Source organism: Microtus oregoni, unplaced genomic scaffold, assembly GCF_018167655.1.
Source record: "Microtus oregoni isolate MIOR12 unplaced genomic scaffold, Mior012 000050F_001, whole genome shotgun sequence".
Classification (NCBI taxonomy): Eukaryota; Metazoa; Chordata; class Mammalia; order Rodentia; family Cricetidae; genus Microtus; species Microtus oregoni.
The window spans coordinates 777,899-795,645 of NW_024543225.1; the positions used below are offsets into that span (position 1 = coordinate 777,899).

The 17,747-nt window shown below is 38.8% G+C and overlaps 1 protein-coding gene and 1 pseudogene across 1 annotated transcript in view; one reads left to right on the top strand and one right to left on the bottom strand.

Moving 5' to 3' along the window:
- The window catches only part of Il1rapl2 (interleukin 1 receptor accessory protein like 2), a 597,452-nt gene that overhangs the window by 115,879 nt on the left and 463,826 nt on the right, over window positions 1-17,747 (bottom strand). The gene's annotated exons all lie outside the window — the stretch shown is intronic.
- Window positions 803-4,886, top strand: LOC121436656 (annotated as a pseudogene).

Here is a 17,747-nt window from a genome sequence, read left to right on the forward strand (position 1 = left end):
CACCAGAGAAGCAAGATGTGAGGTAACTGTTTGGTTGGAAGCATCACTCCAGCCCTCTGGCACCCCTACATCCAAAGAGTCTGGAATGTTTGGTTGAAAACATCACCTCAACCCCTAACATCCTTATGTATAGAGTCTAGAATATTTGGGTCCAGGCATTACTCCAGCCCCTGGAACCCCTATATCCAAAGAGTCTGGGATGTTTGGTTGGAGGCTTCACCTCAACCCCTGGCATCCAGTCTAAAATGTTTAAGTGGAACTTTCCATTCCAGGCCCCTCCCCGGGGAGTTGCTGCAGTCCAGACTCCACCTCCAAAAAAGGCTGCCAAACAGTGACCCCTCCTCAGGGAGGGTCAAGACCATTCTCACAGGCTATTTAAACTGCACCCCCCCCCCCCAATGGATGAACACATGGTCTTCTAGTATTTCCTTTCTCCTCTCTGTGGTCTTTCCAGTTCTCCTTTTTCTCTTTGTTTGTTTGTTTTTTTTTTTTTTTTGGTTTTCTTTTCCATCTCCTCTCTGAGGACTGGAAGGCCACCCTGGAGTGCTGGCATCCATTAAACCTGGGCCTTTTCTAATTCGGTTTGATTTGGTCTGATTTGGATTATTGCATTGGCAAAGAGGTTTGTTAGGCCGCAAAAACTTTACAGTAACAAGCCACATTCTTCATTGTAAAATATAAACTGATAGAAATGGGTTAATTTAAGTTGTAAGAACTACTTAATAATAAGGCTGAACTAATAGGCCAAACAGTATATAATTAATATTAAGCCTCTGAGTGAGTGGTTATTTTAAAAGTGACTATGGGACAAGGAGGTATGAGGAACCTCTAGTTACAAATCACTATACTTTTCAGCCTAGGGTCTTTTGGAATCTTTATAAATAGAAAACTATATATTTTGCTAAAAGTACTATAGAAATTATAAAGAAATAAGCTTACTATGAACTGTGATTTGCTATCAAAATAATGCTAGTTATGTTGAAGTTGCTTGAAGTTATTTTAAAAAATTAAATGTCAATTATTCGTTTAATTTTTGTTTTTTTTACAGAGTCTTTCTATACACCCTAGACTAGTTATAACCAATGTCATTTATATGTGTGTATGTGTGTGTGTATGTCAGTTTTGAGGTTGTAGCAAACTAGTATATTTTGATTTTTTTTTTAGTTCATGCTTGGTCAGAGAAAGAAAACCTCATTTTGAGAAAACTATAAAGATTTGATAAACCTAAATCTAGTCCCATAAACATATGACAAGATGGTGAATCAATATTTTTATTTCAGTCACTCAATAAATAATTCTAATGAATTTTAACCCTATATAATCTTTCAAAATATAATAAAACATCTTGTTATTTGTCCTTTTCATAAAACAAGTATTGTTAAATGCTATTATGGTGGCTATAGTTTTTTTAAAGGTCAAATGTTTTGAAAGTCTATTTGTAAAAAATGTAACAGTTTTTCTCAGTTTATCTTTGCTCTCCTAAATAATAGAAGAGAAAACAATACAACATTCTGCTTTGTTAAATTGGACAAAAGGATACACACACACAAATACACACACGGTGGGGGTAAGAGAGGGAGGGGAGAATGTAACAGGGTCACAGGCTCATGGGGTCATTTACTTTTTTATATTTTTTATTTTTGAGATTATGATTTCAATATTTCTCTCTTCCCTATTTGCCTTCCAGACAACTTCCATATACTTCCCCTTGCTCTTTTTGAAATACACATCTTGTTTTTTTCTTCATTGTTAGTGCATGCATATATGTATATAAAATATACTCCTAATTATATCCAGCTCAGTCTGTAAAGTATTACTTGTATGCATGTCAGGGCTGACAAACTGGTGATGGACAATCAGTTGGTGTGATCTTCCCTGGGGAAGACTCTTTCTCCTACTCTCAGCATTCTTTAGTTACCATAGTGCCCAATTCCATTAGACATGCCAAAGTGATGCGGAAAAGTTCACAAGGCTCACCCATGCACAAAAAACTGCAGGGGTTATTTCCTTTCATATGAGACTTATAGGTTATTAGTTGTCAGGACAACTATGTAAAACATAATCTTTCTGTGTAATAGTTTAAACTGTTGTCTATCTGCTGTGCATATGTACACAGAAAACATATCTCTGTGGGGGTTTCAGAGTAGTTATAGTCTAATTGTTTAGGTCTGACAGTGACTTAAAGTAACTAACATTTATCATTCAGCATAGTTTGGACTGGGATTTCTTTCTCTCTTTCTTTCTTTCTTTCTTTCTTTCTTTCTTTCTTTCTTTCTTTCTTTCTTTCTTTCTTTCTTTCTTTCTTTTTCTTTCTTTCTTTCTTTCTTTCTTCTCTCTCTCTCTCTCCCCCTCTGTCTTTTTCTTTCTTTCGTTCTTGTTTTTTCAAGACAAGGTTTCTTTTCTGGAACTTACTCTGGAGACCATATCTCAAACCCAGAGATCTACCTGTCTCTGCCTCCCTAATGCTGGGATTAAAGGAATGTGGCATTACCATTTGGCTCTAAAGGGGAATTTCAATGGTTTGGTTGGGCACTTCTGGCTCATTATCTCTCATAAATTTTCAGTTAAAATGCTGACTGACATTTCAGCTCTAATAGCTATTTTTCATAACTGTGACTGAACACCTAACAAGAAGCAACTAAAAGGTTAGAGGACTGATTTGGGCTCATGGTTTCAGAGAAGAATCCTTGAAGGCAGGAAAGACATGTTGGTGGGAGTGAAGGCGTAAGTCATAAACAATGCCACACCAGTTTGGAATTATGATTAATAGGGTGGTATTTATTTAAAGGGGAAAAAACTTACAGATCACTGTCAGCCCTCTGCGCAACCAGGAAGGGAGTCTAGTTGCCGGTGGAGCAGGAAGTGAAGAGAGAGAGGAGAGGGAAGTGGCCGCTTTTTTAAAGGGAGAGAGACCACGCCCCAATGGGCTGGTATCTCAGCGGTGATAGGCTGGAGGAGTGGGAGGACCTCCCGCAACAGTGGGAGTGATTTAATTTTCTCACATCTGAATGGATCAGGAAGCATACTGTGCATGACATGGTATGCAGCAGGCATCTTTCCTGTTATTTACTCCTATCTGGAAACCCAAAATTGCCACTCATTACGCCTTAGGCAATTCTTAATCCAATCAGATTGGCAATATAAATTAACCACCAGAACAGCCATTTGACATTTTGACTGAAGTTTCAGGATACATTTAAAGATGGCTCACTTACAAGACCATTCGTAGGAGGCCCTAGTTCTTCACTTTGTATGCTACTTTCATTTTTGTTGTCCCAACTAATCCCCTTACAAAAAGCAACATAGGTGAATGAAGGGATTATATGACTTACAATTCTAGATTATAGTCCATTATTGCTGGAAGGTCAAGGTAGAAATTTAAAAACATCACCATGCTCAGTGAAGAGCAAGGGTGGAACTGCAGCGGTGGGCAGGCTTCCGGGTAACAGCTCGTGGTGGGCTCCAGGTAATCAAAGAAAAGCATAGGGCTGTCTTGACTACAGAAATTGTCACTAAGACTAACTGCAAGATCTGTAGTGCCATTGGGGGAAATTGCAAGAATTACATAAACTTCAATCTGTTACAACTGAACCTTCCAGTCTAAAGTCTTCTGATATCAGTACCTTTGATAGGTGCCTTCAAACAATGTGGGTTTTTGTCCGGAAGATGAGATAGGGCATGAAGCTGCAGTCCCTCCCCTTGCCTTTTCAAACTCTATACTGGAAAAAAGGGATTCCAAAGTTTCTACGAGTTCACAGGAGCAAGAATTCACTGACGTCAGACAGACTTATGATGCTGGAGCTTCAAACCCAGCTAATGTCAACAGTGAAACCTCGGAGGGAACCAACACCCTTTGAAGATGTGATTACTATCAAGCCAGAACCAGATGATCTCATTGATGAAGACCTCAGTTCTGTGCAAGAAAATTCCTTATCTCAGCAGAAACCTACAGTGACACATATATACGGTTCTTCTCATCCTTCTATTGAGAATTGTCAACCATCTGCAAGTAGAAATGCAGATACTGGTGCTCATTTAAATGGGCTGTAACTTCAGCAGTTGCAAAACAGGACTCACAGACAAGCAACTGGATTGCAGAATAGCCAGTATAAAAACTGGTCATTTGAGTGAACCAGATGCAAAAAGAACATCTGTGTTAACCAGATACAAACTAGGTATTTGTGTTAACCAGGTACAAACTGGATATTTTTGTGGCCCAGATACAAACTGGACATTTGTGTGAGCCAAATACAAATTGGACATTTGTGTGAGCCAGATACAAGCTGGACATTTGTGTGAACCAGAAACAAATTGGACATTTGTGCGATCCAGATATGAATGGCTATTTGTGTGAACCAGATACAAGCTGGACATTTGTGTGGACCAGATACAAACTGCACATTTGTGTGAACCAGATACAAGCTGGACATTTGTGTGGACCAGATACAAACTGCACATTTGTGTGAACCAGATACAAGCTGGACATTGTGTGAACAAGAAGTGTTTAGAAGCATAGAAAAAACTTTTAGGCTCCTCTTCAAAAGTAATTTAGATAAATTAGCACTGAGAACAAAAACTTTCAGGAGAGAAAGATGCCTGTTGTAAGTTTCGTTGTTAAAGTAGAACAACAAGAAATCAGCCACGATGGAGTAGAGCAGGAAGATGCCAGTTATGTCTCCTAAACAGGAAGCATGCCCAGTAACTTGTTTGAACCAGCAACGCCTAAGAGGAGCTCCACAGAAACAAACATTGCCAGTTGCCCCCAGAACTTCTCAAGAAGGAACACAACACAGGTTATTGTAATCTTAACTGGTAGAACAGAGATGAGTCAATATTACTACGACATGGAACCCATGGTCCATGCAGACCAAAGATTGTTATTCTAAAGTTAAATCTGTCTGAGAGAATGGTAGTAATATCAAAGAGGAATATGAGATGAAGCTTGTAGATATCCTTTGGGTACTTTCAGTGAATGAGCATGGGATCAAACTAGTCCCTCTGAATGTGGTTGACAGCTGGGGCAGACTGAGTGGCCAATGACAATGGCACTGGGATTTGTCTCTATTGCATGTCCTGGCTTTGTGGGACCCTATTCTCTTTGGATGTATACCTTGCTCAACCTGGATGTAGTGGGGAGGGCCTTGGACTTTCCACAGAGCAGGGTGCCTTGCCCTCTCTTAAGATTGGAGAGGAGTGGGGGGAGAGTGAGTGGAAGGAGTAGGAGGGGAGTGTGAGGAGGGGAGAAAGTGGGAACTTGGATTGGTATTTTTTAAAGCAATAAAATAAAATAATAACAATAATAGAAAAAGAAAATTAAAAAAGAAACCCTGATTCTATCTGACAGAATATTATGAAAATTGAAAGTTTACATTTTTGATGAAAGATATTCTGCAGAACTTGTTTTCTTTAAAAATTTTTAATATATTGATTTAATAATATGCATTTTTAATCCCTAACTGGTGTCTAATTTCTTAACTGTGTATATGTGGTTTATTGAGTGCATATTTTAAGTGTATAAGTGTTAAAGTATAACTTTATTAAGTGATCTTAAAATTATTTGTTTTTTAACTGGAAAAGACAATTTTAAAAAGTCAAATTCTATTAAAACATTTGTGATTTGCTTGGAGAAAAATAGACATACTGTTATATGGAGACTTACCAACAAGATACAGTGATTCTTTGTATTTGCAGTGAAGGAATAATAATAGCAGGGTGCAGGCATCTGTGTACATCTAACTGTTCCCATCCAAAATGATATGATTTTTAAAATGAGTAATAAAAAATTAGAAGTCACAAGCTATTCTTCCAACATTTCAATGGGGACAGAAAATATATCTTTGGAACAGTAAAGAAAAGTTTCTCTAATATGTACCAAGTTGACAGCACTAATCTAATTTAATCAATCAAGAATCACTGTTCAAAGGATTCATGCTTAATGGATGAAATGTTAAATGGATTCTTTCCATTAAAAATGTGTTACATTTTGTTCTCTGACATTGAAGAGACATAGATTGCTACAAATACACTCTCTCTGTTCATAATATATTTTGCAGCCAAACAAATCCATTGGAACATAAGAGAAACATGTTATTTGGACAGTGTATCATAAAGCTCAACAAGCCAAATGTCACAAAAATAATTGGCAATATAGAAAACAATTTCAGACTTAGGATAGAAAGTCTTGTTTTATAATTGAAGCAAGGATATTCCATATACAGAATGGCACAGGTTGGGGTGAGGTGGAGTGGGATGTAGGGATGTAGTATAGGGGGAGATGTGAGGTGCTTCATGATTTCTACTGTCCCAAATTGCGATTACGCTTGATTCCTGAGTTCTGCCATACAGTCTAAGATACATGCTTGTCTTCAGTAGGGAAAAGTGATACTTTAAACACTTTTAGGAACAGAATAATTGTTGGCTTTTTGTGACTTGATTTAGCCTAATGTTGTATTCCTTATGTTGGGTTTACAACAGAAAGGAGAATTCAAATATAATTCCAAAATATCAGAAGGAAAATAAACAGTCTATCCAGCCAGACTGAAGAATCTTTTGTCTCAAAGCACCAAGAAGATTTATCCACCATCTCAATCAATTCTGAATGTTCCACATTTCCTTGGCCTCTAGCCCTCCTTACTCCCAGGACTGCAGTTAGGACATGAAAAATTAATCTGAAAAGTGACCTATACCCAAATCTCAAGACTTGCCAAAATTCACTTGACCTAAAATCTGTTGATTAAAAAAAAGTATTTTAACCACAGTAGTGTATTCTGAGAAACAAAAAGGAGAAGGTATTCTAAAGTAAAAGGCAATCGAAGCCAGAAATATGACCCTGAATGTGATTTAAGTTTTTCATCTGTTTTGGAACAGATGCTTCTACACAAAAATGAAGGAGTTCAAAGGAAGTCTTTTAATTGAACATTCTAACTCAAAATAGTAAATAGTATCATCGGTGACAAACATTTCAGGACTAGTTTCTCACTAAATTATTAAATGAAATATCTATAAACTACACTGTACTCAAAATTCAAAAGGAAGGCACTTTCCATGAACTCCAAAGACACACTTTCTCTAGTCTAGAACTAAGTGATAAATCAGTTCAATACTCAGTTGATGTTGCTTCTTTTCTTTCATTTGACAGTTGCTTTGTTCACAAACTTCTGTTCTATTTCCCTCGATTACTGTACATTTAGACCTCTCTCTGTATTGTAGGCAAAAACATTATTTTCTCTTTCTCTTTTATCCTCATAGATAACAACACAGAAGTTGATGCACAATAGATGCTCAATAAATGAATGTTTGTTGACTGAGATTTCTGTCCTGCCTGTCCTGCAGCCATTCAGTCCCAAAGAAACATACAGAGGTTTACATTAATTATAAACTGGTTGGCCTATTAGCTCAGGGTTTTTATTAACTTCTTTCTTATGTCTTAAATTAGCCCACAATTCTTGTCTGTGTTAGCCATGTGGCCTGGTACCTTTATTAGTGAGGCATTCTCATCTTGCTTCCTCTCTCTCTGGGTGATGACTGAAGAATGAGCCTTTCCTCTTCTCAGAATTCTGCTATTTTCATTGCGCTGTCTCTATTTCCTGCCTGGTCACATAGCCTATACTTCCTGCCTGGCTATTGGCCAATAAGTGTTTTATTAAAATACAAGTGACAAATCTTTACAAAGTACAAGATCATTCTCCTACGACAGATGTCAATAAAATAAAATATTATTTGTGCCAAAAAATACAAGTTTAAGCCAGGTGTTGGTGGTGCACATCTGGGAGGCAGAGGCAGGCAATGCTATGTGATTTCAAGGTCTGACTGGTCTACAGAGCAAGTTCCAGGACAGCTAAGACTACACTAAGAAGAAATTTTGTCTCAAGAAAATAAATAAAACAAACAAATAAAAAAACAACAAAAACCAAACCAAAACAAAAAAACAAAAGATACAAGTTTAACTGATTCTGATCACACCCTCCTATCTCTGCAACCCACCATAGAGTAATATTTTGATTGTGAGCTTACTGTTTGTTTTACATTAGTACTGGTATCAATAGCAGGTCTTCACTTTGAAAGTTGTAATTTAATCACATGGATATTAATGAGAGAATATTAACACATATTATTATTATCATCATTATTACTATTATTATTATGGTGTGAGAAAGAGGAAGAAGAAGGAGACGGAGAGTGGGAATATGTGGAATTCAGAAGACAACTTTTGGTAGTCAGTTCTCTCCTTCCATCATGAGTCAAAGGACCACACTCAGTTTGTTAGACTTGTAAGACACGTGCTTTTACCTGCTGAACCATCTTACTGGCCTCCTAATGTCTTGATAGAAGGTAAAAACAGTAGGCTTTGCTGGGATATACCCAAGCGAGGCCTTATCATACAACAAAAGTATATGCTCTACTATGTTCATAGCAGCATTGTTTGTAATAGCCAGAACTTGGAAACAACCTAGATGCCCTTTAATGGAAGAATGGATGAAGAAAGTATGGAATATATACATATTAGAGTACTACTCAGCAGTAAAAAACAAGGACTTTGTGAATTTTGCATGCAAATGGATGGAAATAGAAAACACCATCCTGAGTGAGGTCAGCCAGACCCAAAAAGAGGAACATGGGATGTACTCACTCATATTTGGTTTCTAGCCATAAACAAAACATTGAGCCTATAATTAGTGATCCTAGAGAAGCTTAATAAGGAGAACCCAAAGAAAAACATATAGGCATCCTCCTGAATATTAACCTTCATCAGGCGATGAAAGGAGACAAAGAGAGAGACCCACATTGGAGCACCAGACAAAAATCTCAAGGTCCAAATTAGGAGCAGAAGGAGAGAGAGCACGAGCAAGGAACTCAGAACCACGAGGGGTGCACCCACACACTGAGAAAATGGGGATGTTCTATCGGGAACTCACCAAGACCAGCTGGCCTGGGTCTGAAAAAGCCTGGGATAAAACCGGACTCGCTGAACATAGCGGACAATGAGGACTACTGAGAACTCAAGATCAATGGCAATGGGTTTTTGATCCTACTGCACGTACTGGCTTTGGGGGTGCCTAGGCAGTTTGGATACTCACCTAACTAGACCTGGATGGAGGTGGGTGGTCCTTCGACTTCCCACAGGGCAGGGAACCCTGATTGCTCTTTGGGATGACGAGGGAGGGGGACTTGATTAGGGGAGGGGGAGGGAAATGGGAGGCAGTGGCGGGGAAGAGACAGAAATCTTTAATAAATAAATAAATTAAAAAAAACAGTAGGCTTTATGAATTCAGAGAAGGTATGCATTAGTGGAGTTCACCAGGTTAAAAGAGGTGTCTTGGAAGAAAAACTACCAGAAATTAACTTGAAAAATATTTAACTTATAATAGTACCTTTGCAAATACTAAGAGTGCTAAGGAATTTGAAGCCATCAAGCATTGTCTGAGCAATGTTAGCAATCAACCAAAAGCACCTATTATGCAAAGAGAGAGAAAGAGAGAGAGAGAGAGAGAGAGAGAGAGAGAGAGAGAGAGAGAGAGAGAGAGAGAGAGCAAATGAGGAAGAGGGAAATTGATTAGCTAGTAAGCCTGACATAATTCAAACTGTAGAATGGACTCAAGCAAAGCACAGAATTTAGGTTAAACATGTTGGGAGGGAACAGTGAAGTTAAAACAGAAGACCAAAAATAACAGAGCAAGATCCATGTAAGACTGAGGGTGTCTTGAGTGTCTACCTTATAAATTAAGAGTCGTTTTTCTATACACAGTGAAGACCCATTGGCATCTGTTTGACTTTTGCTACAATCTTCTTGCTCGGTAGGTATTTTTATTAACATGGGCATATCCATGTACTTGAATTTGACAGACACAGTCCTGAACAAAGATATGGGCAATGAAAAGATCATTTTAATCTAAAGCTACTTATTAAGTGGTTGAATATTTTCTCTTTCTAGATCTAAGCTCTTAGTCCCTACCTTAAAATAGCTGAAGCAAATGGCTGTTTTGATAGACACAGCAAATGTGGCAGTAAAGACAAATACTCAGTCAAGGTCAAGGGGAAATGGAATGCTGGGTTGTCATCGCATGGGATTACATTTTCTCATATTTTATGATGTTCTTAAACTCTAAAATAGCAATTAACTATTAAATTTGTCTAAAACATGCAATGTGCTAAGTACTATATAAAGTCTGCACACTATCTCGAGTCTTTGCAGGAGATGAAGCAAAATTGAAAAGTAATACAGTTAAGAGAAAAAGTTTGGGAGGAGATGAAGGGCAGTAAGGCAGAGTTACTGTGATTTCTAATAATCCAGGAAGGTTAAAAAAAAAGTCACATACTCAAATTCCATAACTAGAAGTAACAGAGAAATTGAAATTTCATTAAGGAGTAGTAGAATACAAAATGCATACTATAAAATGAGCACCTTAGGGGACATAAAGATACAGACGTCATAGAATCACAGAGCAATGGAAAGTCTTAAATATCATGTGTCCTTTCCCCTGATCTTCATGCAAAACTTCACCTCAGCCATCTCAGACAAGAATCTCTCCTGTTTGAAACTGAAATGTAAAACAGCCCAGAGGTAATTTCACAACCTCTGAAGTAATGGATTCTGATGTTTGACAGCCGTCACTGCCAGTAAATTCTTCTTAAACTTTCTTTTGCTATATTGTCATTTCCTGTGTCTCCACCCTCTCTGCAGATGGGGAGCATCTGGTCCTAATGATTGTCCTTCAGGTCCTTGAAGATCATTACTAAGTTACCTCTTAGCCAGCACTTCTATGGAATGAACAGTTTCAATTCCCCTCGGTTCTCTTCTTCAACTTATTTTCCTGTTGTTTATCATCTCTGTTCTGGGATCATTTCATAATAAGAAAAACATTCTTGCTGTCTTTTGTGCCAAACTGTCATACAATTAAAGCCCCAATTAACAAAAAAAGAGTATATATCTGCCTGAGCTCCTCAGGCCAAGGATATTTTCTAAAAACTAGCCTCTTTTTCTGGATGATAAATACCAGTGGAAATTCTTACTTAGACTAAAAAACAGCATTTTTCTAAGGAACTGAGCTGTGTAGAAGAATTATTTCTGGTTTTCATGGGTACATTGTGTAGTTACTTAAAGAGAAGTTACTCAGAGCCCCTTGGACATAGGAATTTTAGCTGACTTACATAGCCTCAGGCAAAGGTCATGCTCCTGAATTCTGAACTCACCTTTTCTACTTTTTTTTCTGTAATCGAGATATAATAAATGATAGAGGGAAATATCCCAGGCCTTCAAGTCATAAAGTAACACTTTCCAAATCCTCAGAAACAAAGACTGTTGCAGGCTTGATAAATCATAACCAACTGTAGAAATATTGGCCCCGCTAAATACTGTAAGTCAGTAGTAATCTGAAATCTTGAGTCCACAATTTAGATGGAAAATTTATTTGTTGCCTTGAAGACAATACAATTCATTTGCATAATTATATATTATGCCTTTTGGAAATTATTGATACAACATCTCTTCACTTATAACCTGGGCTACTACTAGAATTCAGACCTAAGCACCATACTACTTTTAATCCAGGAGAGCATTTCCAACTTCATTCTATGATATGGGCACTGGCAGTTTCATCTCTTCTTTATGTGGAGTAAGAAGTATGCAAGTGTGCAATGTTTATGGAAGATGTTGGCCCAATTTGACGCTTATTTTTAATAAACTGCCTTGGTCATGGTATTTGATCACAACAAAAGTAGATAATACACGGGGGCATGAGAAGGGTTGGGGAGGGAACACCGGAAGGAATGGAGGGAGAAACAGAAAGTGGGGAAGTGATGTAGGATCCTCCTCTATGTGCTGTGAATACCATTGGTTAATAAAGAAGCTGTCTTAGGCCTGCACAAGGCAGAACTTAGGTAGGCAAGGAAAACTAAACTGAATGCTGAAAGAAAGGAGGCAAAAAGGAAGAAAGGAAGCTATGGAGCCGACACCAGAGTCAGACATGTTGAAAACTTGCCGGTAGGCCACGAACCTCGTGGTAAAATATTAAATAATGGAGATGGGTTAATTCTACATGTAAGAGCTAGCTAGCATTACACTTAAGCAATTGGCCAAACTGTGATTTAACTACTATAGTATCTGTGTGGTTATTTCAGGAGTCTGGGCAGCTGGGAAATGTACAACTGGCCTCCTTACTACAACAGGGAAGTGATATAATTGTATTTTATTTAGAAATGTAAAAACAAAAGTTCCCCAAAACACAAAAGAATCCTAGTCTAGCTTAAAAGATACTGTTCTTTGGACAGGAGAGGGAGGGGTAGGGGGTGGGGGAAAGGGAAGGGAAATGGGAGGAGGGGAGGAGGTGGAAATTTTTAATAAAATTTTTAATAAAAAAACCTGACACATATCTCAAATCAGGAGCAGAAGGAGAGAGAGCACGAGCAAGGAACTCAGTACCACGAGGGGTGCACCCACACACTGAGAAAATGGGGATGTTCTATCGGGAACTCACCAAGGCCAGCTGGCCTGGGTCTGAAAAAGCCTGGGATAAAACCGGATTCGCTGAACATAGCGGACAATGAGGACTACTGAGAACTCAAGATCAATGGCAATGGGTTTTTGATCCTACTGCACGTACTGGCTTTGTGGGAGCCTAGGCAGTTTGGATGCTCACCTTTCTAGACCTGGATGGAGATGGGTGGTCCTTCGACTTCCCACAGGGCAGGGAACCCTGATTGCTCTTTGGGATGACAAGGGAGGGAGACTTGATTGGGGGAGGGGGAGGGAAATGGGAGGCGGTGGCGGGGAAGAGACAGAAATCTTAAATAAATAAATAAATAAAGATGCTCCCAGCATGATACTACTATGGAGATGTTGCAAATTTGCCTCTGCTACTTTTTGCTTCCTACTTGCTCCTTATTGTGATTTTAGAAATGAGCACAAGAATATTTGTGGATTTTTATGAAGAGTTACACATGTGTGGGTGCATGCAATGACCAGAGGTCATCCTTAGGTGTCTTCCTTGACTTTTGAGAGAGTTTCTCATTGGCCTGAGGCCTGTTAATTTGGCTTAGTTTAGCTGGCCAGGTGAGCCCCAGTTATCAGCCTATCTCTGCTTCTCTTATGCTGAGATTATGAATGCGTGCCCAAATCCCAAATTTTTAATATAGATTCTTAGTCAAATATGGGCCCTAGTGTGGCAAGTACTTATATTTTGAAACCATCTCCCTAGGCCCTACGCCTATTTTTTTTTTGAAAGGTGGATTCCTGAGAACACTTCAGATACCTTTTCTTTCCCTCGGAGAACTGTGACAAACTGTACCCTAAGGGCTTCGTGCTTCTTGCTGCATGTTTTCAGTCACGATTCTTATGAGAAAGTCCAGAGAAGCCACATAAAAAGAAATGCACCGGGATGGCCTGAATGATTTTCTGGCATTGACAGACAAGTGGTCTGGCCCTTGAACTCCTTTCATTTCCACCCTCAGGTTGAGTTCCTGTACTTCGTAACTTTGACTTCTATGTCTCTGTAGCTTATGAATGCACTTAAATAAAATATGCATTGGGGTGTTTGCTACTTTATTAGTTGACCCCAACATGTTTTAAAGTTATTATAGATTATGATTTATTATTGAAAGGAATATGAGTTATTCTGGTTGACCTGAATTTTTTTATTAACAGAGAATCATCAGAGTTACCATAGCAGGGTCATAAAAGGAATTACAAATAAAGTAAACAGTTAAACCTTGCAATTGTGGTAGAGTTCATCCAATCTTTAACTGGCAATTTTAACAACTCATTGTGACCTCTTATTGAAATAAGGTCATTTCTAAAAGTTCCTCACACACTGTCTTCTTTTGCTCGATTGAGGGTGGGTGGAGGAATCAGTTAATCCAAGAATTCAAGGCAAGAGACTCATAGCCTGAGCGAACGATATAGGCTTACAACAGCAAGATCGTAGAGGTACCCTTGTGGAAATCACTTGCTGACAACTTTATACATTTTACAATCTAGAATCATAAAGCATAGCAATCAAAGAACTAAAATCAGTGTAGTACTCTTTGGTGCATATTAAATCTAACTCTCATGTATAAACTACTCAGGAAATGCTACTTTAACAGTCTAAAGGCCTCTACACTGAGCTTTAAATAGGCTGATGTTTTCCCTAATCCACTGCTGCCACCAGGTTGACTGGGAAGCTGGAGATGGCACTGGAAGTTCAGGGTCAATGGCAGTGGGAACTTTACCCTGTTACTACTTCGCTGACACCTTCAGTACCTTAATAAGAATTCTGCACACTCGAGCAATTACACAAGCTTGGTGGCCAGCTCATCGTTGTCTTTTGCCAAAGGAAGAATCAGAGTTTTGTTTTGTTGCCTTGGAAAATGGAAAACACGACTGTAGCTCTGGGCCAAGTAAGTTGAACACCTAACAGCCTCTCCCTTATTGAAGAATTCTTCAGTGTCATGGAGATGCAGTCCTAGGAGAGTTCAAATTCACCATCTCCTTCTGTTGCTGCTTCTGCAGGGGACGTCCCTCTGCAGATTCCCTGCAACACCCCAGACCTAATGAAGCAGAGGATAGTTAGCAAGCCACATCTCCCAATCTGATGATCTATTTGCATTTCAGGAATTCACTTTTCCGATTTTCATTTCCTTATCTTTAACTTTTCTTTGCTTTTAAAAAAAAATTCCTTTTTAAATTTTATTTTACATTTTATTTGTTTAATGTCTGCTTTCTTAACAGTGTCAGACAACCTGAACAAAGTAGCACATGCTTGTAGCATATTAAAACACAGACATTCCCAGGAGGCCAGGCTTATGCACTGAAACTTTTCTATTGTTTATCACTTCTGCCAGTAAAGAACAATTATAAGCAGTAGAAACAGCACTTCGTAGCTTACATTTTTATTAATAAAAAGGTCACTATTCATTTTCAAACTTTCATCATAAGCTCTACTCTTCTAGGAGCTATTTTTTTGCTTTAACATGAATGAAAGTAACAAGTGCCGACCACACTAAAGGGATTTTGCCTGCATTAGCATGATTATTCCTAAACCACAATATGAAGTAGGATTAGAAACTCCATTTTAGCAATGTGGCAGGAATTTCAGAGAACCGAAATTAAGAATTATATATACCTTTCCTTACACTGAAACTATTTGGTTTGGTTTGTTTCTAGGGATACTGAGTCTCTGTACTGCCTTATCATGTCTAACTTGTGATCAAGGAATATCGACAAGTCATCTGGTAGTTATGGAGCATACTGGTCAAGTCCTCTAAGGAGCAGATGCCATGGCAGAACACGACATATAAGAAACTTACTGAGGACTTGAAGAAAAGAGAGAAAAAAAAAAAACAAGAATAGAGGCAAGTGAAGTTGGGAAAGACAACTGATTGTGATACAGTTGCAGTTCATGTAAGGGCAAGGAAAGGTCAGTTAATCAGTCTTTTTTTCAAGACAGCATTTCTTTACGTTACCCTGGAACTCTGTAGACCATGCTGGCCTTGAATTTACAGAGATCTGCACGCCTCTGTCTCCTAAATGCCGGGATTAAAGGTGTGTCCCACCACTCCTCAGCTAATCTGTCTTAACATGCTGCAGAATTCTAAGAATATTAGAGTAAAGTCAATGGGGAGTTCTGTAATGAAGATAGACATCAAAGTTGCCCTGTATTTTTCACGGATGAGATGCTCATTTGCCAGGGTCATACTCAGCTATTGTCTGAGAACAACCTGTAAGAAATGTGGGCCTCTGTGTAAGAAAGATTGAGAGCACAGAAGCAAAAACTCTCAATTATGTTCCTCATGACAGAACAAGAAGACAGTGTTCCATTGTTGCTATGGGGATGCAGGCTGAGCTTGAATCAAGGCTCGGTGGAGTCCTCTAGCCGAATTACAAAGGTTCTTTAGTCACATTGTATTAACGGCTGTATTCTTTTTTTTTTTATTGCTTATGAGTTTCTTGTTGTTTTTGGTTTTTGTTTATGTTATTGTTTGGGTTTTGAGACAATGTTTCTCTGTATAGCCCTGGCTGTCCTGAAACTCACTCTGTAGACCAGGCTGGTCAGACTCACAGAGATCTGCCTGCCTCTGCCTCCTCAGTGCTGAGAATAAAGGTGTACGCCACCACTGCCTAGCTCGCTTGTGATTCTTAACACATGGTTAGGTACAAAATAGTTGTTCAATGACTGACATCAGCAACACAACGTAGCCAGCATCAATCTGCTTTCTTGTAAAGTAATAAAAATGATACGATACTTTCCAAAAAGATTATAATATTCTTAAATGACTCCTAATGTAGATAGCTGTTGTGGAACAGAGAAGGCTGGACAAGTTGATGGATAAAAAGGAAAGGGGATAACATAGTCAAGAGAAAAGGAATGAAGCAAAAGCTGTGCTAGAAATGGCAATGCATATCTAATCATAATCTGGGGATGAGGAAACAGATGAAGAACACAGGTTATTCATGCCAGTGACGGTGGGCATAAAAGCTCAGTGGTCTTGACAATTAACTGGAATACACACCAAGAACAATACAGGTAGCATGCATTGAATATTCATTACATGTCAGGCAATGTACAGAGTACTTTATCTCAGTTACTCAACAAAAATCTTGTAATAAAGCCTCTGAAGTAACTGCTAATACAACTCATTTTTAGATGAAATGACTTAATGAAGGTCATAGAACTAGTCCATATTGGAACTCAAATGGGAACCTGGTTCCATCAGGCACATCTACTATCCATATGCTTTTTGTCCTTTACCTGTAAAGACTATTCAAATAGCTGATATATATTGCCTAGGAACATTGTCTTATTTCAGGTTTCTATTGCTGCAAAGAAATGCCATGACCAGAAAGCAAGTTGGGGAGGAAAGGGTCTGTTAGGCTTTTGCTTCCATATTGCTGTTCATTACTGAAAGAAGTCAGGACAGGAACTGGAACAAAAAGAAACTAAAGGCTGAGCCAGAGCTGTAAACTCCCTGCCTGACCACGGAGAACGTTCCAAGATATACTCACAGAGCGAGCACCTGGGTAAGAGCTGGAATATTTATTAATGAAATGCTGGAATACACCAATAACTTCAGTATCTGAGGGCTGAGGCAGGGAGAGAAGATTTGGAGGCCATCATAGATTACATAAGCAGAACCTGTCTCAAAAAAGACAGAGAAGGAAAACAGAACGTCTGGAGTGGAAAAGCACAGTAACAAAAAGGAAACCGTGCCCATTGCAACTCAGTAGCAGATGTGACTTAGGAAGAGAGAATTGTGAACATCATGACCAAAAGCAGCATGGGGAGGAAAGGGAGTATTTCTCTAACAGTTCCATGGAACAGTTCATCATCGAGGCAGTGAGGACAGGAAATCAAGCAGGGCAGGAACATGGAGGCAGGAGCTAGTGCGCAGGCCATGGATGGATGCTGTTTACTGCCTTGCTTGCATGGCTCTCTCAGCCTGCTTTCTTATAGAATCTAGGACCACCAGTCCAGGGATGGCACCACCTATAATGGGCTGTACCCTCCCCAGTAATTACTAATTAAGAAAATGCCCTACAGCTGGATCTTATGAAAGCAATTTCTCAGTTGAGGTTCCTTCCTTTCAGATAACTCTAATTTGTGTGTCAAGTTGACATAAGAATAGTCAGCACATTTTATTTATTTTGTGTTTGTGATTTGGGGGCTGTAGCTAAGAGATAGTCCCTGGTATCAACCACTACAGATTTTACCATCTCACTGGAGGAGGTAAACCCCCAACCTCCCCACCCCCAAAAGGCATACTAGGAGAAGGAA